We start from the raw sequence: 24,048 nt of genomic DNA on the forward strand, positions 1-24,048 counted from the left end.
TATTTGAATAAGATGCAACCTGAGAATTCATTGCAATAGTATTAGATTGAAGTTGTAGACTTGCGAGAAATAATAATTTTCTTCGATGTCTTCGTTAGGACAGACGCGTCTCTTATTTTTGCTAATCTCAGAATAATGTCCGACACATTTTCTTTCTGTACAGCGCAGTATTAAATTGGAAAAATTATACAAAAAGTAAATTAGTTCGTTATAAGTTTAGAACATTGCCCCTAAAAGAAACAGGAGCATTAATTATGAAATAAAATTTCTTTTTCTCCGCTTTTTTTACTAATTAAGTTCAACATCGCAAGCATGTTGCTGGATATTATATAAACGTCGTTCTATATATAAAAAAAATACATTAAAAAGAATTGAAGATCCTTTCAGGTAGAAGGAAAAATTCAGATATTATCTATTTGCCATTTCGTTTTATCACTCGGAATATATTTTCGCCTGGTTTCACGCGGAAAATTCTCTCAACTTTTTTTAAATACCTTCGTTACACCCTCAAGAAATGCTTCTCTCAGGATGTACGAACAGAGGGTGCCTGTTTGAAGGGCGGTAACATCGAGGGTTAAGTTTCAAAGATAAAAGAAGGACCAACTGTTGAATATCGGCTTCCAACCGACACCGACGCCTATTATACGTCAAACTTTCTTACGTGTACCGTGCTATATCTTAAGATCTCATTTGCATGTTACATTTACATTTTTATGTAACTCGCATACTCATTTCACATAGTGCTACTCAAACGTTATCACTCACATTGTGCGAACTAAATAAGTACTTGAGAATATTCTATTTAATTTCTCATAACATTTTCTTTATTTAACGAAATAATAACGAGTAATCTGCAATATAAGGAAACTACTATCTTAAACGTGCCGTATAATTATTACATTGTTACCAAAGCTTTATAAATATCTAGAGGAATTCTATTAGATTCTATTGGAAGTCGTCGAAAAATTAATTAAGAGTGCGTACAACACGCATCTTTTATATCTTATTTTTTATCATTTTTATTACGCACGATATTTCTACTGGCACATAAAAAGTATTAAATTTTCAAGTTAACGTGTTCTGTTAGTCATGCATATGCGTTTACTTTGTAAAAATTTCATCTTTAATACGCGATTGTTAATTATTGACCGCTATGAGAAATCATATTTTATACGCACATCTTTGATCACGCACAGTGAAATGCAGAGTAAAAGGTGCAAGAATGTTTTTATTAAATCTGCGTACGAAAGCATTGATGCGATGTTAAAGCAATATTAAGCAAATAACTTTCTCACCTCGTCCGTAACTCGTTGAAATCTGGTCTCGCCGATGGTTCTCGACTTTGAGAAAACGAAAGACGTCGATCTCAGCGGGTTTCTCGAAGCACAGTTAAATCTTTCACGTCACAACAGTACAATATGACAATGACTCAACCGATCATTTATACAAAACGCGCCGATAGGTAGAACGAGGGAAGTCCGAGGAGAAGAGAGAGACCGAGATACGATACAGAGAGGGACGGCGAGAGAACAAGGAGAGCAGTCGAGAGAATGCGGTACAGAAAGAAGCTGTTGAAGGAGCTCGCGCAATAAGGAACCGAGGAGGGGGAGATCCCCCCACGGTGAAGAAAGACGCGCTCTCCGCTCACCCCGGCGGCGTGAACACCGTCGCTCCGACCCCTCGCAAGCTCTCCCGCAAGTGCCCGTTCTCGCGCGCGCACCGGGCTCTCGCAGCTCCGCGAATGCACGTGCAACTCGGACGCGTGCCACGTGGTGTTTGGTCGGAGTGGCTCGGCCACGAAAGCCGGGAGCCGGAGCGGCGAGCTTGCAAGCTGCCGGGCGCTTTCATTGGCCGATGGGTGGAAACTGCGCATGATTGCGGGTGTGGCCCGAGCTTGAGGGGCGGAATAAGCTCGGGCCGGTGATAGGACACCCCGAAAGGGGGCACGTCTCCATGGGTGGGCCCCGGGTGCCCCGGTCGTCACCTCGCCACCCCCCCTCGTGGCTCGGAGCTTTTTCCTTAATCTCGTAACGAGCGCGAGAACTGTTCTCCCGTCCGAGCCTCGAACTTGCGAACTGGCTTCTTCCGCACGAACGGGCGTGCTCTTTCGAGGCGATGGAATGGCGGCACTCGAGTGTTCGTTACCGCGGAGGAAATCATGCGGCGAACGCGGGGATTAAACCTCAAGTGGTAACGGCAGTGTCAAATCAGACACCGCGACGTGGCTGCGAGACTCGCCGGCTCGCGCGTTTTTCGCGCGAGAAGCTTCACAGGGAGACCGACAAGCGAAACGCACTTTGAAAAGTGAAAGCTGTGCTTGCGTAATCGATTACGTAATAATACTTTTCGCGTCCAAAATATTTACTGTGCTAGGAAACTTCAACGATAAATTGTTTGTCCGATACCTTTAGTCGAGTACATCTTAAAATGGTTTAGTTATTTCAAATTGATAAAATTCCTATGGCTCAAATGTGGTAAAGGCAAATTTGAAGGAATACAGGACTAAGAGCCGTGACAGGGTGTTAGTGTCTAAATATTTCACATTTTAGTTATTTCGACTTCTTAATTAGAGAAAAGTAAGGAGGGGGGGAGAAAGAAAATTTCCGATAGAAATTTAAAAAAATAGCAAATATGTTTACTCGATGCTTTTTTTCTAAGGCTTCTATTTTCCCCCTCTCCCCCACACACACCTCTTATATTCGTATTGTTTGCGAAATACAAGAGACCTTGTTTCATGTGCTGCTAGAAAATGACTGCATTAGCCAAAGAGAAGCTGTCAATATTAATTGCGATATAAAATAGTTTTCTTTTTTAGCAACAGGTGGAAGGCTCTCGAAGCGTGTACCACCGAAAAACAGGCGTACACACATACACACGCGCAGAGAAAGATGGCGAGAGCACATCGAAAGAACGGGGGAGGGGAGGGGAGATGGAAAGTGCGAACGGGCGATTTAGCGAAGCGAAATTCACGCCGGCGTATTCGAACGGGTTCCGGATACTTGTGCGATGTTCGTTCGGTCGTTAACATACGCGGACGGTTCATGGATGTCTGACGAGGCCGCGGATCCGCGATAAAGCGAAAGTCTAATTACATCTGGCCGATAAATAAATCGGACCGGCTAAACAGCCCGGCGAGTCGGCCAGGAATTTGATTCGGGGGACAAGGGTGATCCCCATCGCGTATTTACACGGAATATCTACCGATCGGCCTGATCTCGCTAATTTTACCCATTCACTCTCGGCAAGTATTTGGTATTTGCGTTGGACCCGCTTGACGCGATGTATTATGGCTCGGATTTTCGAGGTCGACGTTCCGCCGATTCAAAGATGTTCTTCATTACGAATTTCAGCCGTTTGATGACCCGCGCTGGAAACCTATTGACGCGGGCTTTATTGATTCGCTAATTAATTCTTGACGACCGACACAGGTTAATGCGACATAATTATATGTGACAGTATGGGAATTTATGTCGTACACTTGCGCCCGCTAAATATTTCAAGATCTCTTTAAATATTTGCACAAATGCACTCGAGATTGTGTCTCTTAGACTCCGGTTTCACCAACGTCGCTTAACTTTAAGCTTAGCTCGATTCGTTCTTTGTCTCTTTCCAACTGTTACTCTAGAAAGAGATAAACATGAATTGAACTGAGATTAAAGTTAAGCGACATTGGTGAAACTGGACCGTAGGACTGTAAAGGATATATATTTTTTTAAATAATTTATCAAATCGTTCAGCGATTTTATAACATGTGACTTCACTGACGAATATGATTCTACCTAATGAAAAGACCTGCGTTATATGTCCGGTATTTAACGGCGGGCAGGACAGGGTGGAAAAAGACGGTATATGGATTCATTTAGTAATTTAATTCGCCACCTCCACCTTTGCCAGGTCCTAAATGGCTTTTACGTTGCTAATGATTTCTATTATTTTAAATTAAAAATTAAAAATATCTTTACATAATCAATATATTGTAAATCAGCGAAGTAATATACTAATAATTGCAAACTTTCATATCATTTACGCTGATTAGCTTGTGATGGTAAAGCATATCTTTTTTATCACAAAAAATTATCGATTTGTTCTCGAATCTAACAATAAGTAAAGTCCCTTGTTATGAAACAGGCTCCTAATATGAGACAGCGCGTTTTCAATTTCGCAAATCTTTTTAACGATTACACCCTACGATCTAACAATGAATTTCCCACTAAACAAATTTCAGTACAAAGGCGATAAATTCACGGCGAAACCAACAGATGATGTAGCTATTTTATGTAGCGGAAACCCCGCTATCTCGTATTAGGAGCCTGTTTTATAATAGGGGATTTTCCTCTACGAATACTCGGAGGGAGTTTTCTTTTAGAATTTACTCTGAAGAAAGTAAAGCCAACGGCACACGATACTATTTTTCCTACTGGATTGCTTACGAAAGCCAATCAGGACGCAGAGTTTTCGATCAGGTGACTCAAAGCTGAATCCTGGTTGGCTCTCGTAAGGAATCCAGTAGGAAAAATAGTATCGTGTGCCGTTGGCTTAAGTCGTGAGACAACGTGGTATTTCGAAGAATTTTATAAAAGCTTTTTGAACCTTTACTGTGCATTTTAGTAATATTAATCAAACATTTGATATTTTATTGTGGTGGATATTAATATTTTTCATTGTGTTAGATACTAATCAGAAAAACGCTCATACAATTCTTCCAAATGCTGTCTCACGACTACCATGATTTTCAGGGTAAATTCTAAGAGCAAATTCTCTCCGCATACGAATACGAGCCAACAAATGCTTGTGCATCAAGGTACACCTAGAAAAAATTTATTTAGGTTAAACAAACGAGATACGTTGAAATCGTGTTTCTTTGGATCTACTAAATTTTTATTTACTTTTTCTAAAACATTTGCTAGATTTGAAGAAATAGATATGAACTTTCTTAGAAATTTCAGTGTCAGTCAAATAAAATAGTTTCTTTGAAGTAAAATAAAAAGTCAAGCAAGGTCAAAAGTCAGAGAAAATTCGTTTCACTTCAAAGAAACTTTTTCTGAGCGTAGACAGCGATAAAAACCCCAAAATATATTCCCATTATTATAATAGTCCTTTGTTGAAATTTAAAACACGTCACGTTCGTTAACGCTCGAGCGGCGTCTTGTGCAAAATTAAGGTGCTAGAAAGTTCATTTCGGTATGCCATCCATAGACGCCCGTACATGAATGTTTAACGGTCCGTCGTCTCGGCGGCCGCCCAATTATATGACGTCAATTATTGATTAATTGCAATTATAACGCGAACGGTTTCGAGAGGGCCCGATACGGATATAACGATCGCCATTTCATAAATTCGCAATGACGTGAGAGAGCGGGCGAGCGAGGGCACCGCTCCGCGCTGCGCCGGCCTCTGAGTGACGTGTCATTTATCGCATAACGCGAACGTTTATGCGCATTCGTGTCGCATAATTGCAATTAGAGCGGAATTCATTTACATCGACCGACATTCGATTTGTTCCGAGAGAAAGCCCGGGATTTACACGCGCCCTCGGCGCGGCGCGACGCGGCGCGGTGGACGCGCGCGCGATCGCTCGTGTTAGTCGTGTCGGGATTTATTTCCGCGCGCGTCAATGCCGCCGCGACAGTTCCGCGATGTAAATAGGATTGGATTAGCCGTTACCGACCGCCCTCGCGAACGAGGGGGAGAGAAAGAGAGAAAAGATAGGAGGGAAGTGCCCCTCGTTACGCGATAACGATGGAAGATAAACTATCGAAAGCCGCGGCGGGAAATACGCGGCTCGATGTCGCGCGACATCTCGTAAGATCGCAAGACGAGGCACTCGTCTCGAAAGAATTACGTTTCGAATTGCTACTAATGATTATTGGACTATACTCATTTATATTTTCTCTTTAAGTGTTGAGTTTGAGAGAAGTCCACATTTTCGCGCGATGATCGTATTCGAGAGTGGCTAATGTGTCGATACGTTTTCGTTAGGGAAAGATGAAATTTTGCAGCGTGACCGAGAAATCTGTAACAAAAACGACATGTAACGCGCACTCTGTATGATCAAGGAAGATGATTGATGACCAGCACAAAACGGAAATTGGAGTTTACAGCATACGCGGAATAAAGTACTGGCGTGCGTCGCGCGCGTTACCAAATTGTTTCAGTCTCCGGTTGCGAGGCTACAGCCCGACGGCCGGCAGTTGCAATGCGAAATTTTATACCGATTTTTCGAAAGCCGCACCATTCTACCGGCGCATCCGGATTAAAAGATAATACCGGCGATCCAATTTAATCGCACGATTGACGGGTAAACAGACACCCGCGCGACGCCGTCCTCCGTCCCTTCTCCACCCTTTTAGAACAAATCGTCCGTGGCGCGATGCCCTCGGACCCGGTAGAAAATATAATTCAGAGATATTTATAGCTGGATTACCGCTGGAATTGGGTATCTAATATACATGACCGGGCTACCGAGTCGCACGAGTTTTAATTGTCCCACCGGAAAGACCCTTTTCGAGAATATCGATTCGCGACGCTCGAACGTCGAGCGCGGATTTCTAGCGAGCGGCGAGTTACAAATGACGTTGACGCGATCGACACTGCCATGGATAAATGTCAGATTACGTCGCGAGCTCGCAATCGCTACGGAGAGCGCGCTGGACAAGAGTTTCTCGGCGGCTTTGCCGAAGGATTAGCCGCAATTGATAGCCACGAGAATGGAGGGACGTTCCCGAATTTGTTCGCCGCTCAAAAAGCGAACCGCCGTCGGTGAATCCGGAGTCGCATTCTTGCTCGGGGTTTGAATTAATATTTCCGAGCGTATTATAATATTGGCGAGCGTCTGCAGTTACTTAACTATTTCTTTCAATCACAATCGGAAATTTAAAACGATCCCGCGACGATTGAAGATCGCGTTCTGGCATTTCGTAAAACGCGCGATTTCAATCGCTTTCGTTTGTCGACTTAAATTACGTGAATTTGCTGACAATGATTCTATTTAAACAAAACTATGTTACAACCCGAGTCGAAATTTTGGACACATGTTGAACCTTTCATTCTATTGCATAGTAGTAGGACCTAAGACAGTAAAAGAGGTCGAACTGCAAGTGCAAAATTTACTCCTACTTTAAAACTGATAGTGTCGGAAATTTCTACTTTTGCGAATTTAGCATTAAAGTAGGTCCTTTTAAGTAGGAGCTAAAGTAAATTTTTATTAAAGATTCAAGGGAAGAGTAAAAAAATATAACATCATCAAAGTAGGTTATTGCTGGTCTATATAGGTGTATAGAGTAGGTGTAAATTATCCTTAAAAGTGTCAAAATAGCACCAAAATTTCGACTCGGAAAATACCTCCGAAAAGAAATCGGCGCGCAGACAGATGGAAAATCGGTATATAAGAGTTTGCGTATTAAAATGATTTGGCTATCTACATCTCGCTTGGACCCAGTGGGCTTCTCGTTTCTTGTTAAATCGTTTTGTCGCTCGGCAATTTATCGAAACGGGGGAGAAGTTAATTTCTTTCCTCAATCTCGGGGCTCCTCGATATTCTCGATTACTCGGAACGGGATCTCCCATTGAAAACTCGGGGGTTCATCCCGGCGCGGCCGTCATGTCGCGACCGGTTCGCGACCGGCGCGGCGGGAAAGCCGAAGCGCAGAACGTGCCGAATGCGAAATTAATTGGTGCCAGCCGGCGCGGCGTGCGGCCTCGCCGCGGCGGGCGCGCAGGGTAATTTTGATCCGGATCCGGGGAGTTAGTGCCGGGACGGTGTTCGGTGTCCAGTGTCCGCCGCGCCGGACGGACAACGCGGCTCGGCGCGGTTAGTGCCGGTCCAGATGTCGCCACGGGCGTGACGTCACCGGTTAACTACCCTCTCGTGGTGGGCACCACCACCACCACCGCCGTCGCCACCACCACCACGCCGAAGCGCCTTCGCCCGTTCTCGTCCGACGGACACGATATGCGGGGATGATTCTGATTAATTACCGATAGTTACACAAGCTGACGCCGCTCTCCCGTTGACAACCCTCCACGGTATCGCCGGACCCGCTTTCCACCCCTTTCCATCCCTTTCCACCCCGACCGTTATCCGAGAAGCGCTTTTTTCTGTTTTAAATCGACCCTGATACCTCGTCATAAGTTCTCCGCTGCGTTTTGTGTATTCTTCGCGGAATTTCAACCGGATGATTCGCGAATTAAGGTCGAGAACTCGTGAATCCTTGATGAAGAAGTGTATAGCTATTTCTATACTATTGCTCCGCGTTATATACGAGTCGCGTTAAGCTCCTTCGAACGAAATGCGAGCCAGATAACGCATCCGGCTACGCGAGACCGCTATAATATATCACCCCTCTCATGATATTCTGATTCTCTCCACTGTACACCGTACGTGCAATAACGCGGCGATTTATTAGAAGCGTCATATATCGGATGGATCAAACAATCCGTTTACGTCTGATGTAGATTTTTCGGTGCGTGTCGCGCGTACCCAACGTTCATTTATCGATTCGCCGAGGCTTAATTCATTTCGAGGGTCGCGGCGCGGAGGGGCAGGATTGTTATTCGAGAAGGGATGAAACGATGCGAGCAACAGTGCCCCTCTCTCCCGGCTCTGGTTCTCCCCCCCCCCCGTCCTCCGCAGTTCCCCGCAGTTCCCCGCCCCCTTCGCCGACGCCTCTTGCAACCAGCCCCGCGTTGAGGCGCATCGGGCCGCGGCCGAACGATCGGACCGCCAATATTTGGCAATTACGAAATATGAGTTTACATTTAATAATTGCGGTAAACACCGGCGGACGCGTCGAGTGGCCACAGGGGGTGAGCCCGACGAGATACGGTCGCGACCGCGCGCGCCCGCGTTCGGGATAAATTCCGATTTACTCCCCCATCCTCGTCTGCCCTCTCGCTCAGAACGATATACATTATTATTGTAGACGGTCTGGCTGTTGCACCTTACCGGACACCCCCGGCTGACGCCGGACCCCCCTGCCTGCAACCCCCGTGCACTTTTGTCACGCCCCGCGAGACAAATCTGATTTTCTCGCTTCGCGATGTTTAGTCTTACAGAAAATTCCTTAATTAATTAACAATAAGTAACGACGGCGAGGAAATTTTTTTTAGGAAAATATTCACGTATATTCTTTATTTCTATCTGTGTATAGATCGCGCGTTACATGTGTAGCCAATAGAAATATTTCTTATTCCTGTATATGTATACTGTAAAACGTGGTGAGTCTGTTACTTTACAGTTAACCACATTCAATTTATTTCTCTTTCACCAAAAAAATATTTATTTAAACAAATGAGATACGTTGAAATTACTTTGGATCTATTATTTCTTTGAAATTAAATAAATAAGTTTAGTAGGGTCAAAATTAAAAGAAAACTTGCTTGATTTCAAAGAAACTCTTATCTAGGTGTATATTCGGCGAAATTTCGAAGCGTGATTTTCCTGTAAAAGTCTTGAAGCTTCCCTTAACTCTTAAAGCATGATAAAACACATTCTTATCGGACTGCAAAAAAGATTTCATATTTAACCAGGCGCAAGTTCGCGTTGAACTTATAAATCGAATTCGCGCGCGATCCAAGTCTCCGGGCGCATTGTCGGCGATCGCGAGCGAAGACGAGGAGAGAGCAGCCCGTCTGCAGAATAATTCGATTAACGTGAACTATCGCGAAACTCGCGGGACGCCGCGCCGAACAAAGACGCTAGGTATAGCAGTTTAGGGTTTGTGCGTCGCGAGTTGGCTGACGCGGGGAACCGCCGCGCGACAAGCCATTAATGACGATATGATCGATATTAGCAAATATTTCCCACGGGGCGTCACGTCGCGCGGGGACAGCAATACCGCCTCGGTATTTCGCGATCGTATTTGCGATCGGCACCGGTTATCGCAACGGCGACATTTATTCAAATGTAATATCTCGCCTTCGAACGAAGATTACCTACCCGGGAAATGTGTCCCACAGGTATACACATCCTTCTTCCTCGGAATCGCCCTTCTCGCCCTGATCTCGTTGTCACTCCAACGAGGAGCCCTTCGTCTACGGCTTGCGTATATATATGTATATAAAGGGGATATTAATCACAAGTTTTCTGCATTCGATTTTCCAAGATTAAAAGTAAGGTTGCCGGGTAAGGTGGAAGTGCTGCTGAGCTCGGAGAGAGAATGCGTGCTCTAAAGATACCAAAATGTAGCCTCGAAGGTATTTATATTCCATTTCACATTTATTTTACAAACAGTCACACGTGCTGGGACGCTTCTAATGTTAAAAGACTTCTGTACTGTTCACAATTGTTATAGTTTTCCGACTATTTGTATTTTTTTTCAGAAGAGAAACAGCAAGTAAATTTGTCGCACAAAGCGAAACATTAAAGCGATTACTCATAAACCTACACGGGGAGATAATTTCCCCTTAAAAAGCCATGTAATCGTAGGACAACATGGCATTTAGAAGAACTTTATGAGTTTTTGAAAATTTTATCATACATTTTACTAGTAACATGGCATTTCCAAGAATTTTATGAGAGTTTCTGGAAATTTTACCACACATTTTACTAGTAATTGGGCTTTTACTAGTTGCCATGTTGTCCCACGATTACACGATTTGCAGGATACATTTCGAGAAAAAATTCCGTGTACGTTTTCAATTCCGTATTTTTACGAGATTCTCGCAAGACTGTCTGCGTATGTAACATATTATTTCCATTTGTAAAATATAGATTGGAGGTGCAGCATGTAGGAGAGTAAGCTCCTACATGCGAGTTTCAATTGCCTCTTCCGAGTATCCATTTCTCTCGCGTTCAATCCTACGCACGCACGCACGCACGCAAGCACGCACCGCGCACGACGCACTCTCGCTCTCATTCGTCTCGCCGATCCCCTTCTAGTTAGTGTCCGACCGTAGTTGAAAAAGTTGTCGGTCCGCTCGCCCGGCGCAAGCTGTTCCACGCGAGGCACTCGCGCCTTTTTCCAATTTCTTAAAGAGCCGCGACAATTTATGTGAAGCCTGTTCATAAAGTATGGTAACCCTCCCGCCTGCCCCTCGTCGTCCCTGCGGGTCGTAGTGAACCCTGAGGGAGCCACCCCCGGTCTCTCGGCGGAGTTCTTAAAAGTTACTTCGACTCGTGTTTCTCGATACTTATTAGCTTTCTTCGGCACCGAGCCGTCGACAAAAGGCGCAATCACGCGAATCACGCGAGTACGTGTGTACGCACGTATGACGGGAACTTTACTAATATGTCGACGCCTAAGTCACACGTGCGTCTCCAACATTTCCATTCGGGGAGGTGCACGGACGGTGGGAGGAAAGGGATATCAAATATTGCCTCGCGTTTCAATTTTGTGACGCGAACGGGAACGTTGGAAACACGTGCCACTCGGAGTATCGTCTTTCGGGCGTGATCGATAACGCAGATAATAATTTTTTTATTCGCTGATTTATCAGATAAACGAGGAACGCGCGTCCCAATCTTGGCTACGATATCGTGATCGTATGTGGATACTTTAGGAAATTGATTAGAGGGGTTGCGGGAGGGTGGTAAGAGGGAGGCTAGCTAGTTTATTACGCCTCCGCGACATGGCAGCACCCGTGCCACGACGGAGAGGAATCCGTCTCCGGGTGTTCCTTAAAACTCGCCTCCCGCTCAAGACCGCGAAGTGCATAACGTTTGTTGATACGTGCGAGATTTTTCAAATTTAATTGCTGCTTATCGCGTACTTCTCTTTCACTTACATCTCTATTCACTCTGGCCATTCGCCGGCCTTTGTAGTCTACATACTTTTAACGTCTGCCGAAAAATTTTATAATTATGACTTCGGACTTTTACTAATTGACTTCTTATTATATGTGATTGTTTATTAAGACAATTGCTTGGAAAGGACCCATGGTCGAAGTGTCGCCGTATACTTTTTGAATTTATTAAACACGTGCCAGTTAAGGTCGACTAAAATTTCTTTATTGTCATTTATTATCGGCAACCTAAAGAGATTTCGAGGTTTACATCTCTGTTGTTTACGTTAAAAAAATAATTTTATTTTATATCGGCGTTGCATCGCCCGCGTCATGCCAAGAGAAAGCAGAGAAACGACGGCGTGAGCAGATTTTAATTCAAGAGCTGCATCACGCGAGTGCACGTCACGCAATTTTCGGTGCGCGGTCCGAAACTCCGATTATGCCGAGTGAAACCTTCAGGACCAAGTTCCCCATGATTCGCGCCGATCACGGAACGACGCGTCGAGTCTTCGACCACTTAATCGCGAAGCGAGAAGAATTTCTTTTGCGTTTCCCGCCGCGTCTTCCGGACGTGCCGCGAACGTTGAACGCGCCCCGCCAATTGCGCGCGTGTACCGTGCACGTGCACGCGTTGCAGTTTCTCCCGTTAGACGCCCCCTTGCCCTCTCCTGCGAGATCGGGAGGGAGGGGGAGGGGGGGCGTGCGAAGAGCCGGCAAGGAGGGTCTCTACTTTCTTCCATTTCGATTAAAATTCAACGCCCGTCGGACAGCCCGTGTAATTGGCCGAGATCTCTTTAAGCGGGAAAATTACCCAGAAGGGGTTGTAGGGCATCGGAGGTTTAACAGCCAACTGTATGGCAGGAGGGCGGCAGAGGGGGGGAAAGTCGAAAGGGGTGAAGGCTCGGTCCGGCCTTCCGCCCGCCGTCGCCCTCGAGAGCAAAAATCCTGCCAATAAATAAATTTAAATACATGAATATCTAACCCCCTCCCTCCCGGCCGTCGACGTTAACCGCCCCATGATAGCGGCTTTGCGGTCTTCTCTAACGGATATGGCCGCGTAAATAAAGTGAGTGGAATATCTTCGAGCGCATCGTTTCTCCAATTGTTCGCCAATCGAGTATGGATAACGAAATCATATTCCTCGCTTACTGCCAGCGAGGCGGTTTTATCTTCATAAAACTCCCTACCCCGAGTATATAAAGATACGTGAAACGACGGAAATTTGCGACAAACAATAATTTCACGGCACTCCCAGAGGTCTCTGAAAGTGGCTCGTAGCCAATCGGAAAGCTTATTAGTCGCTTTTATTGATAAAAAAAAGAGGGTCCAGAGTACGAACCACAGTCGGGGAAAGTCAACCGCAGATTGTTCAAAAGACAGCGCTGCTAGGCCCGAGATCCTCCGCGTGTCCCTGTTATTTTTCGTGTCACTTTAACAAATCCAAGATAAAACTCGCCGTCCTCATCGCGCGGGGGTCTTCCGGCGCGCCGCGCGCGCGTGCGGCGGGACGTTTCCGCGGCTAATTACCCCCGCGCTTTTGGTACTGGCGCGGATGAAAGCGGTAAAAAGGATAATAACTAAATCTTCGATCCCGCCGCGCGCGGCGCACAACGACGGCGCCGTCCTCCCTCACCCCCCTCGCGCCCCCGTACTCCCGCCCGCGCTGACGTCACAAGTTTCTCGGGGTGTTTCTATACCAACCTCGCGCCCGATGACATAAAACCCGTGTAATTAGCTATGTATGCCTCTTGTTCGTGTTGGCCCGCACCGGTGGCGCGGTGGTGCACTTTAGAGCAGCCACGGGAGAAAGGGACACCCGCTCGTCGGCGGGGACGGGAAGGGCGGAGGGCGAAGAGGGCGAGGGAGGCTGGCTGATTCGGGGATGAGAACGGCAAGAGCGGCGAGTGGGGAGGGGGCGGGGGGGGGAGACGGGGGAGCGAAGCGGAAAGGGGGCGGTATGAAGTACCCGCTAATTAATACCCCTAATTGCACCGACCCCAGCCTACAGCCACCGCCAGGGCTGCACGTACACTCGCGTATATACTCGTTTTCACCGTTGAGCGGCTCATCCCCCGGCGGAAAGAACTATGCGGCACTCGTTTGTCTAGCTCGAGCGAGCGCGGATGATCTAGGCGGGTTGAAAGGGCGTCCGCGAAAGCGCGACGATTTTTAATTGTTGGAAGCGCGTACACGCGACAGGATTAGTCGCGACGAGTCGCCGTTCGCCTGTCGCGACGTATATTTTCGCGGCGGCTGGGCATTCCTTGCGAACGTTAACTCGGGGCTGTCTTTCGCTACCCCGCGCAAGAGGGTCATTTTTCCCTCGCTTTACTCTTCGGAAATTGCGATTAAAAGTTACACGCGTGGAGAAGAAATGAATTTAGAAACGTTTCTCTTGTGTTTAAGCATTCTCACGGTATTAGAAAATATCAATGTCTCACTTTTGCATGTCTACGGAAAATGATGTGCGAACTAGCAATCAAAATAAAACAGTACGATATCCGTCGGACTACATTCGTTGTTTAAATGATAAAAATTAATATAATGCAGCAGAACGAAAGAATGAAAATGTACGAGGTATTTCATATCCAAATCTGAAAAGCGAGAATTTTGGATAAAGGACGAGCTGTCGGTCAGCAACTTTAAAAGCAAATACCAAGACCCGATAAACTCTGAAATCATTCCAAGTTCTTCATAAAATATTATAATGCACTATAAAAACTGTACAGAGGGTAGGTAGGCAACAAGTTTAAGGAAAGAAGCGGCGTTAAGGGGGAAAAAAGACCGGCGGAGGTAATGTCACACGGTCGCACAAGTGCGCGGGCGAGAATCGGCCCTTTCGAGGGCCCTGCGTTTAGGCGGGGCCGTAAATCGCGCTGCCATATTTTCGCCGTTTCTGCTGGCACGTAACCGAAGGTGGCCGGGCGACCGGTAGGTAAAGTTTCGTAGGCGCGCTGTGTACAAAGGGACGACGAGAGGTAGGGCGAGGGGAAGCGGAAGCGGGCTGGATGGAGCGGGTGTCACAGGATAAGGATAAGGAGAAGGGACGCCCGCCGCTGCCGGTAGATCCTTTCCCATATATCGACGGCGGCGTTAAGTTATAGCGCTATCCTGGCAACATGTCGCCGGGCTTGTTCGACAAACTTTTCAATGTCGACATATATTTCCCGCTCGCGCCCTTTTATGAGCTGTTGAGCCAGTCTTTCGAGCGGCTCAGCCGACAGTAAACCGATTCGACAATATCGACCTTCGTTTCTCGCCTCTCTTTTATTTTTACGTGCCTGCGGAAACTAAACGTTTAAACTAAAATCCTAATGGATCTCTTTTGCTGCTCCTACACACCGGCATCTAAAAGCGACAGCAATTAAATCGGACGTACAAGCCGTTAACGGGAGACCGGATTTATTCCACGCCCAGGTTCGTTCTTTCTTAGGTCGTCGCGTTAAATCGTTCGACACCGCCCCCGCGTTCTATTCTCCCTGTCCGTCTCACTCCGGTTTACTCGGTGTCGTAAAGCTAGCGCCACACTCTGCACGATTCGTGATTCGCAGTTTATCATTCGTTATTTGTCGTTTCATTCGTGTTATCTTGGACAATGTTTAATCTTTATCTGTTATTACAGGACTCGCATTGTAAGTCTACAATTAGTCAAGTCTCAATATTAGTCAAAAAGCCACTGTTTTCGTCGAGAAACCGCTCGGCTAGGGAATTACTGCGAATGGCGAGTCGACGAATTCCCGAGTAAAACATTAATAAGGCCGTGAAAAGGTTCTGATCAATTTTCCTTAATATTAATCGGGTTCTAATACGTATAAATGAACAGGCCGCTGAAAAGTTTGTAACAAGTAGTTTATAGGAACCTTGTAAGAATTATTATCGGGGCCTTATAAAGAAATATTGTCAGGACCAGCATCCCTTTAACAATGTTTAATGAGGCCCCGACGTAACCATAGTAGGGTATCCCTTTTAAAGAATCCTGTTATCATCCTTATCGTGGGCCTTCAACTGCCTTGAATTAGCCCCGACAATTTTTTACCCGGGTTTTTCCTCCACTCCATACGACTCGCGCATAGCGTGGCGCTAGCTCAAGTGGCCGGCGATAGGCGATAGCTGGCGAAACGCTGCGCGCACGCGACCCTCGAGCGGTGAATTCGGTGCGTGCGGGATTTTAGATTATGGAGTAAACGCGTTATGGAACGAACTGGTTAACGAGTGCGGTTAACCAGCTCGCCGGAACAGCTCGTGGGTGTCGTCCTCTGATATATATGGCCGACACACTCGCGCGGCGGCCCTGTCTGAACATGTGTTGCCAGTTTCTGCCAGTTTCGGGGTCGTTTTCATCCACCCTTTCATATAGGAGCGGCGCCTCTCGCCGCCGCCCGTCACTCGCGTCGTCGCGCCGTTCGATCGTTCAACGGCGACGGAAGTCGAGAGGCGTCTCTAACTGCGAAAGTTCGCGCCTCGTTAACGTTACGGCGATTACGCACGTGCATCCAACGATTCCGGCGCTCGCCGGTCGCACCGGCGGGCGTTTCGCACGGAGCTCGCCGACTCCGATCCACCGGCGATAAACGACGTTACTCTTTCGTTACGTCACGCGACTATAGTATAACTGGTAGGTCCATAGACATGGTAATACTAGACCGAGCATGTTCTCTTTTAAGCAATAAAGGTTAGATAGAAAAGGATAGAAAGTAGGTGCCGCGTCAACCTATCTCTTTTTATTCTTCTCGTTAGAGAGAGAAAGGTGGACGGCACCTACTTTAACTTTAAGCTTGGTTTAATTCATTCTTTGTCTCTTTCCAACTGTTACTTTGCAAAGAGACAAACATGAATTAAGCTAAGATCAAAGTCGAGCGTCGTTTGGTGAAATCGGGCCTTAGTGGGGAGGGTGACTCCAGAGGTAGTTTTCTGTTCGCGCTATCGTCACTGTGCGTCGCTACTGTTTTAGGAGTGTGGTCGCAACACGGAGTACACAACTGTGAAAAAAAAAGACAGATGCTACCCTCTGTCTCTGTCGCACATGACACTCCTAAATCATACGCGCCACCTCGAAACTGAAGATCGAAATAAAAATGTATAGATAAAAGTAACAATTAGGATTTCTTTAATTAGGATTTGCCAGTTAGCGTCGTTTAACAATTTCTCTGCATTGGTTAAAAACGTAGCCATTAAGAGGGTCTACCCCCATCACCGTTGTTTCCAGACCTGTACGTAAAACCGTGGGGGCCGACAGAGAGTGGACCTACTAGTTGTACTATGACGCGACGGTCAAATAATAAAACGTTAACGCGATACCGCGTAGCCGCGTAGAGAGCTATTAGAAATAAAGGTCCGCGCTCGAGCCCTTTTGTCGCCGCTCCGCGACCAGGGCCGGCTCGATCGCGCGTTAAGCACAATCGCATTCCGCCCTTCCTCTCTCCACGTCTCTCCCGCGAGCGTCTTTCCGGTTTTGTTCATCCCGCGCTGCCGCGATAATGCCATAATTCCGGCACAAAGGGTCGCGCGCGCGAGCGCGTGTATCGAAATACTTCCGCTCTTCGCGCGGCGCGTATCACAAGCGCGCAATTATAGTCGCGAACGCGCAATGTCAGCCGCGTATGTGCTAATCACTCCGGTGCGCGCCGGTCACCGCTAATTAATTGCACGCGGCCGTCGCGAATCAATTCCATTGTCGCTCGATAAAGAAGCATTCACCGTGCGAATATGTAATTACCGAATCGATCTGCGCACGCTCGCCGGCTTCGAGATTACCTCGAGCTCGATTTTACGTGAAAGTGGATTCGATTCGGCGAGTTTCCGGCGTGGAAGCGAGCCAATGTAACTCCGCGCTGTGTATATTATTAACATGTAATTGAATGGCGCGAGCTTGAGACGCGTGTAGGTGTGTGCGCGTGTGTGCGCGCGCGCGCGTGCACGGCCACGCGCGTGCACGTAAACACGTGTGTTCAGCCGGGCGCACACACACGCACACACGCACACAGGCGCACATTTATGGATACGTGTGCACGTGCGCGCGATCCATTGTGCGAAGTCGCGTGAGCGCCGCAAGTTAATTAAGAGCCTCTAATGAACCAGCCGCGCCGCAAACGACGGCGCTCGCACAACGCTCGCGTCTCGATCGATTAATTAAAAATCTTGCACGACATCGCCGTCGCGAGACGCCGCGGCGCGGCCCCCGCCGTCCCCGGCCTCCCCTCGGGAGGGGTGGACCCCCTCCCGTCGAAAATGCGACGGCGTCGCTCCCGATATTTGCGCGGCCTCCCGTATCTTCGAGACCTCATCAGTAAACGGTGGCGCTCATATCCTTGGGAAAACAATAATTACAAAGACAAAATCTTCGGGCGAATGAGATACAGGAATAAACCTCCGCGAGAAGAAGAATAATCGCGAGAGCGAGCTAGCTCGGCGAGCAGACTATTAATATCGATACATCGCGATATCCGCCTCAATACTCGGCCCCTGCGATACAATCGCCAGGTCGCCACGACGTTTCCCTCGCTCCGGCGAGTCCGTTCGCCCGGGACAGCTGCTCCCGAGCTAAAAAGATTAACTTGTATAATGCTAATTAATTTTTTATCAAACTGCCTCCCCCCCTCGCGTTTTCGCACCTACGTCCGTATACCGCAATTAGGCAATTATATTGTTCGCGGTGAGTCAGTCAAATGGGCTTAACATGGGCCATGTTAGAGCAACCTGGACGAAGATTGGGTAGCCAACCCCAGTGGGAAGCCAGGTCGGGGCAAACAGGACAGGGGTATGTAGCGTCTGGATGCATAGGACACGAGTCCACCAGACTAGGCAGCTGAGAGCAACCCACTCTACCGAAAACTCACTTGTAAAAGAAACAACGAGCCTCAGAAATGGTTGAACCTTGGGGGAAATGGCCTTCGGCTCACAAAACAGGACACGCTTTGGGAAAAACCTGGAGAGACTGGTTTCGTTGATGCTCCCGTGAGGAGTAAAAGAAACTGATGACGATGACGATTGTTCGCGGTGAAGGTGAGGGTTCACCTGAGTTAATCCCGGCCCTCCCTCCGATTCTAACTCGGGACGGCGGTGCCGGTATATACCATACTTATGTACTTTCCGTTCTTAACGCGCGCGCGAATTACGCTCTCGCGATATTGATACGCGAAAGGATGCGGGAGATGTAATATGTACCGTGCGCGAGCGATGCGATCGGGTGACTCGTCGCGTCATTTGGAAATTTGACGACGCGAGCAAACGAGGACAATTAAAATTTGAGCGCGTCGCCGGCGGCTACGGTGTTCGGTGATCGTTTAGGATATTGTAAACTGCTAGAGCGCAACGGGATGGTGATAGTAGAACGAGGCGGGGTGGGAGGGCGGGAGGGAGGGTGGGCGGGTGCGCTGCGCGGCGATAGAGGGTGTGCTGCGGGGGTGCGCTGTCGCTGGATGGAGTTAAGCCGAGCCAAATGAAGTAAATAATCTGAATACCGCCCGTGCTAATTAGTTATATAAAGGGCCTCCTCGCAAGCTCGTGGCTAGGGAAGCTTATGCCGTTAATTAACATACCGAGCAAGAGTGCCAGGCGTGGCACTAGAGAGCCGGAACTTCACTCCGCGCGCGCGAGAGAGAGAGAGAAAGGAAGGGAGGGGGAGGGACGGGGAGGAAGCTCGAGAAACATTATCGGGACAACTTTGTCACCGCTTTCCTGCCGAGATCAAGCACGGCAGGCAAGAACCGAGGGGAATTTTGCATTTTGCGCCTGTGTTCTACTCCCCGAGGGGGAGCGCCCGTGAGTACCCTTCGCGGGAAGGATCGTGGATCGCGACGAGCGTTCTTCCCATTCTAATTTCTGCGTACTCTCATTGAGCTTGCAAAGCAGCCCGTATATGTTTAAAAGGGAAGAAACGCGGGGAAGGAAAATCCTACGCGATTGAGCAAAGCCGGATCTTCAAGAGTGAATCGAATTAACGCACGCGGGAGGGAGGGAGGGGAGAGAGAGAGAGAAAACGAGGCGTAGGTTATTTCTATATAGGTACTGTATAATTAGGGCTCTCGCGAATTTACGGCTTAATCCCGGAACTTTAGGATGGGCGCGTAATTTTAATTATCAAGAATAACGTGACATATCTTGAAAGCTCGAAATGTTATATGTCGATAAATTATCGGGTTAATAATATAAATTATCTGTAATATTAGTTGTTTAATATATATGACATTACGCATAATATAATTTTAACATAAATATTTAACACTATTTGTATATATGGTATGCGTGTTTGTGTGTGTGTGTGTGTCCAATATTATTTATAATTAACCGATTATTAGGTCCGGTATAGAATCTCGCGTATAGCTTCCCAGCGATCCGCTGAATAATTCTAAAAGTCCCATAAATACGCGCGACGATCTTCAAACGCGTTTTTCCAGGCACTGGTATACTATTCAGGATATATCTCGTAAAATGCGATTTATGCGACGTTCCAGACTGCAAGACGAGCGCGCGCGCTCGTTCGTACCCTTTTTTTTCTTCCGCCGCGGACAATTCGCAATGGCACCTAGGAGTAGTATTTATGAATTTTTTAACGTTCGCGTTACGCGACAGCTCTCCAGCACCAGACCAGACGTTGTTTTTCCTCTCCCGCCCGCCCACCTGGCAAATCTGCTTAAAGCTGCCACGGCCACCCTTTATCCGAAATGTAAGGCTGTAAATTTCGACGTTTCGCTTGTTTGAGCAACGGATTTTTTTCTGGCGGTGCTTTACGCCCGCTGTCGCGCCGGAAATGAACGGCGTTTTTTTTACGGCGGCTTTTAAACGATTATCGCCTCTATAATCTTCGCTCCGAAGCGTTGTGACATTTCTGAAAATTGGAATCATCGCCGATAGTTTTAGCGTTCAAAATCCGCGCCGGAAGATCGTGACGGCCGACAGTTGCCACTGACACGAAAGTCCATCTTCCAACTCGCTTTAATTTCGCTACGAAAAATCACCTTTTCCCGGAGAATCGAGACACGGGGAATTAATGAGATTTTAATTCGCGATCGGGCCACAAACGTCAGCTACGACAATGTGGAACACATTTTTGAGGAAATAACTTGATCGCAGTGTAGCGTTTACGGTTGTAAGTTCGACGGCGATCGCTTATAAAGCCAAGTTACAGCAACGGTGAATTTATTTCGACTATTTTCTGATTATATAAACGAAATAAAGAAAGAAATTAATTAAAATCTTTAGAAATGCGATGAGTTTTGTTAGCTACTTGAAACGTGATAAAAGATTTCAATCGTAATTTTTCGTTCTTAGTTTATTTACAGTAAACGATTGAGCTTACTGTGTTCTCAGGAATGTAATTGTGCAGTTGCCACACACGAGATTGCGATTGTTCTGTCGTTAAGGAGATTTCGTGGTTGCATTTATAATTCGCGTAATTGCAACTCCCCTCCCATTTTGCACATTAAGAAACAGCTCGCAAAATTGTGCAGGAGATTTTAGAATTTTTTTTCCAGATATTAAGTCTGTCTATTGAATAACCGCGCTAATCGAAGGTTTAACGGACATTAACTGTCTCGAGAGAGATCGATGGAATCACCGGGGTTGAATGAAACCTGTAAATGCAATTTTTTTATTCAGCGACGTCCGTTAGCGCTAACGATTGTTAAATCACTTCTACTTTTAACGAACCATTAAAAATTGGCGGATCGTCAATTTCGCATTCGTTAACGAGAATTTCGGGAAGGTCGGTGAAATAGCCATTAGTAACAAAAGTCTACATACGCCTCACGGAGATATAAAAAAGCGTTAAATCAATGAAAAAAAAAATTTCCTCCGAGTTTCATGACTTCGCCTCGTCATTTCGCACGTGCAGTGCAACGCAATAATTTAACAAATATCCACCGGGTGACCTCGATCCTCTCTTAACACCTACGACGTGGAGCGGAAATCGCGCGGCAAGTAGCGCGGGTCAACCTCGCCTCCGCCACTCCGTGCCGGCCGGCCGGCGTGTAACGCCAGCGCGGTGTGTGCAAGTCGCGAACCGCCTTCTCCGCGCGAGGCTAGTAACGCCCGGCGGGCCTCCTCGGTAATCCTGAGTTATGGAGGATTATATCATCAATTTCGCCGACCAGGATCAGGTGCAGCGAGCACCATCGGCACAGCCAGGATATATCCGCGTATCTACACGAGACCTACAACCCCCCGTCCGCCGTCGTTCTCCCCTCTCCCCGTTCTCCACTCATCGAGCACGTTAACCACGCCACGCACCACCCTCGGTACATAGTGTAACTAGAAGGTCCACTCCGTCATTTGTTTCGTTTCGTGTCAATTCCTTCTGCGCATCCGACATTGTTCTGGGTAGACCAATGAGAGGAAAGTTGTATGTGTGGTAGTGTGGTTTTGATCAGCACGTATACACACACACACACACACATACACATCGCTAGATTTTGCTCGAGTGCATGGCGGAATACCACGTGATCGGGCTCCGCAAAGATCAAAGGGGCCGACAGAGAGTGGACTAGTTATACTATGTTTGGTACCACGGTCTTACATACAGGTCTGGAAACAATATCGAATTTTTAGTGGTGGGGGTGATTCCATTAAGAAGATAGTTTTTCGTTCGCGCTATCGTCACTATGCGTCGCTGTTAGGTCTGGAGTGTGGTGAGATATAGGCCGGTATTCATGGTCCTTTCTTATATTTAAGATCACCTTAAGTATACTCTTAATGTGTTTTTAATCAATCACAGATCCGTATTAGCCCCTTAAGACAACACTTAAGATGATTTTGAAATAAGAAACGACTATGAATACCGGTCATAGCCTCAAATGTGCAGTCTGTGAGTCACGTGTAGCTCTGCGAGAATTGAAATTGTGACTGTCTCAATAACCATAAATTGCACAATAATTTTTGTTGAAATGCCTTAACCGTGTGCAGTACCGAAGTGCAGTACAGTTATTTCCAGACCTGTATGTAAAACCGTGCTCGGTACTTCCTTTGGACCCTTTCGTAACGCGCGTCTCGTGACGCGAGACGACTCGTACGCGCGCACGACGCGGCGCGAGCGTAAAAGTCGCGTCATATTCCGAGCTCATCACGAGCCGAATTCGGGGCTCGTCCAATTGAATCGCTGATCGAACACGCGGGCGATAATTTAGCCGGAACGCGGCGATTACCGATATTTGCAGCTGATAAAATGTGATATAATGTCGGCCGGCTGATAACGTAAATGGTTAATAAAGCATAACGAGGCGACGGGCGCTGCTTATTAAAGCTCGGCGCCGAGTGCCGCCAATGGAACGCGCGTTACTGATTACCGGATTCAAATGTAGTTAATTGCATGGAAAAATTATGGGACGTAATTAGTATAATAAAGTGTTAATATATTGGTAAGATAGGCGAAACGTCAAAAGTGATGGAGCGGGTTTATTTCGAGTTCCTTCACGGAACGTTGACGCCAACATTCCCTGTTAACGAATCCGCGTTCACTCCTGAAAGTGTAAAAATTGCCGAGTATCGGCGAAAAAAATGATCCGACGGGGCAAACTGCGGCAAGGAGAGGCGCGGGAGAAACGTTTGTCGCACGTTTCACTAAGTAAATACAGGGTTGGGAAGTAACTCGTTACTTGTAACGAAGTTACAGTTACAGTTACTTCTTTTTGGTAACTCTAACTTAACTTCGTTATATTATATACGCGCGCGATTTAATAGGGATTTAATAGAAGCCTTTTTAATCTCGCACATATGCGAGAATATGTAAAGAAGATAAGAATATAACCCACCCGAATTTTGACACATAAGAAGAAATCAACTTATTTCGTACAACACCGTACTCACATACTCCATCAAAGTGGCCAATGTTGACCACTTACCTCGTCGTATTCCATCGTCGGGCCAGATTGGACATACCTTTCGTTGCTCCTGGCCATACAGTCTGGTCATTTTGACCAGAGATCAGGAAGGAAGAAAACTCCTTCTACAGTCGGTTTATTATCGTCACCGACAGATATTTCGTACGGTTCGAACTATATGCGAGCGTCAATCGTATCAAAATGCACGACCGCGAGAAGTTAATTAAAGAAGAAAATTAATTTTAAAAATTTGCTGCATAAAACTAATCAAATATATTTTTACTTTCGTTATTTATTCAAGAATAGATAATGACTGTCTCTTCGTGACTCAATCTTCAAATTCGAAATTCAATGTACGTATAAAGGAAAAACAATTTACTTCGCGTTATCTTTATTTTAATTACATTTCGCGGTAAATTAAAATTTACAATATGAATGAAATTAAACAATTAATAATTTCTTGAAAATTTTTTTAAAAACCGATCGCGAAGACCGACCGTGAAAATACAAA

The 24,048-nt window shown here is 46.7% G+C and overlaps 1 protein-coding gene across 2 annotated transcripts in view; it reads right to left on the reverse strand.

Annotated features, from left to right (window-relative positions):
- LOC105562148 (LIM domain only protein 3-like) overlaps positions 1–1,772 on the reverse strand; it is a 94,805-nt gene extending 93,033 nt beyond the window's left edge. For both annotated transcript variants that reach the window (XM_012012719.1, XM_012012721.1), the window contains exon 1: positions 1,296–1,772. The gene's annotated coding sequence lies outside the window, so the exon portion shown is untranslated. The remainder of the gene's footprint in view (positions 1–1,295) is intronic.
- Positions 1,773–24,048: the final 22,276 nt, after the last annotated feature.

Source organism: Vollenhovia emeryi, unplaced genomic scaffold (genome assembly GCF_000949405.1).
Source record: "Vollenhovia emeryi isolate VEMERY1.0 unplaced genomic scaffold, V.emery_V1.0 DF939194.1, whole genome shotgun sequence".
NCBI lineage: Eukaryota > Metazoa > Arthropoda > Insecta > Hymenoptera > Formicidae > Vollenhovia > Vollenhovia emeryi.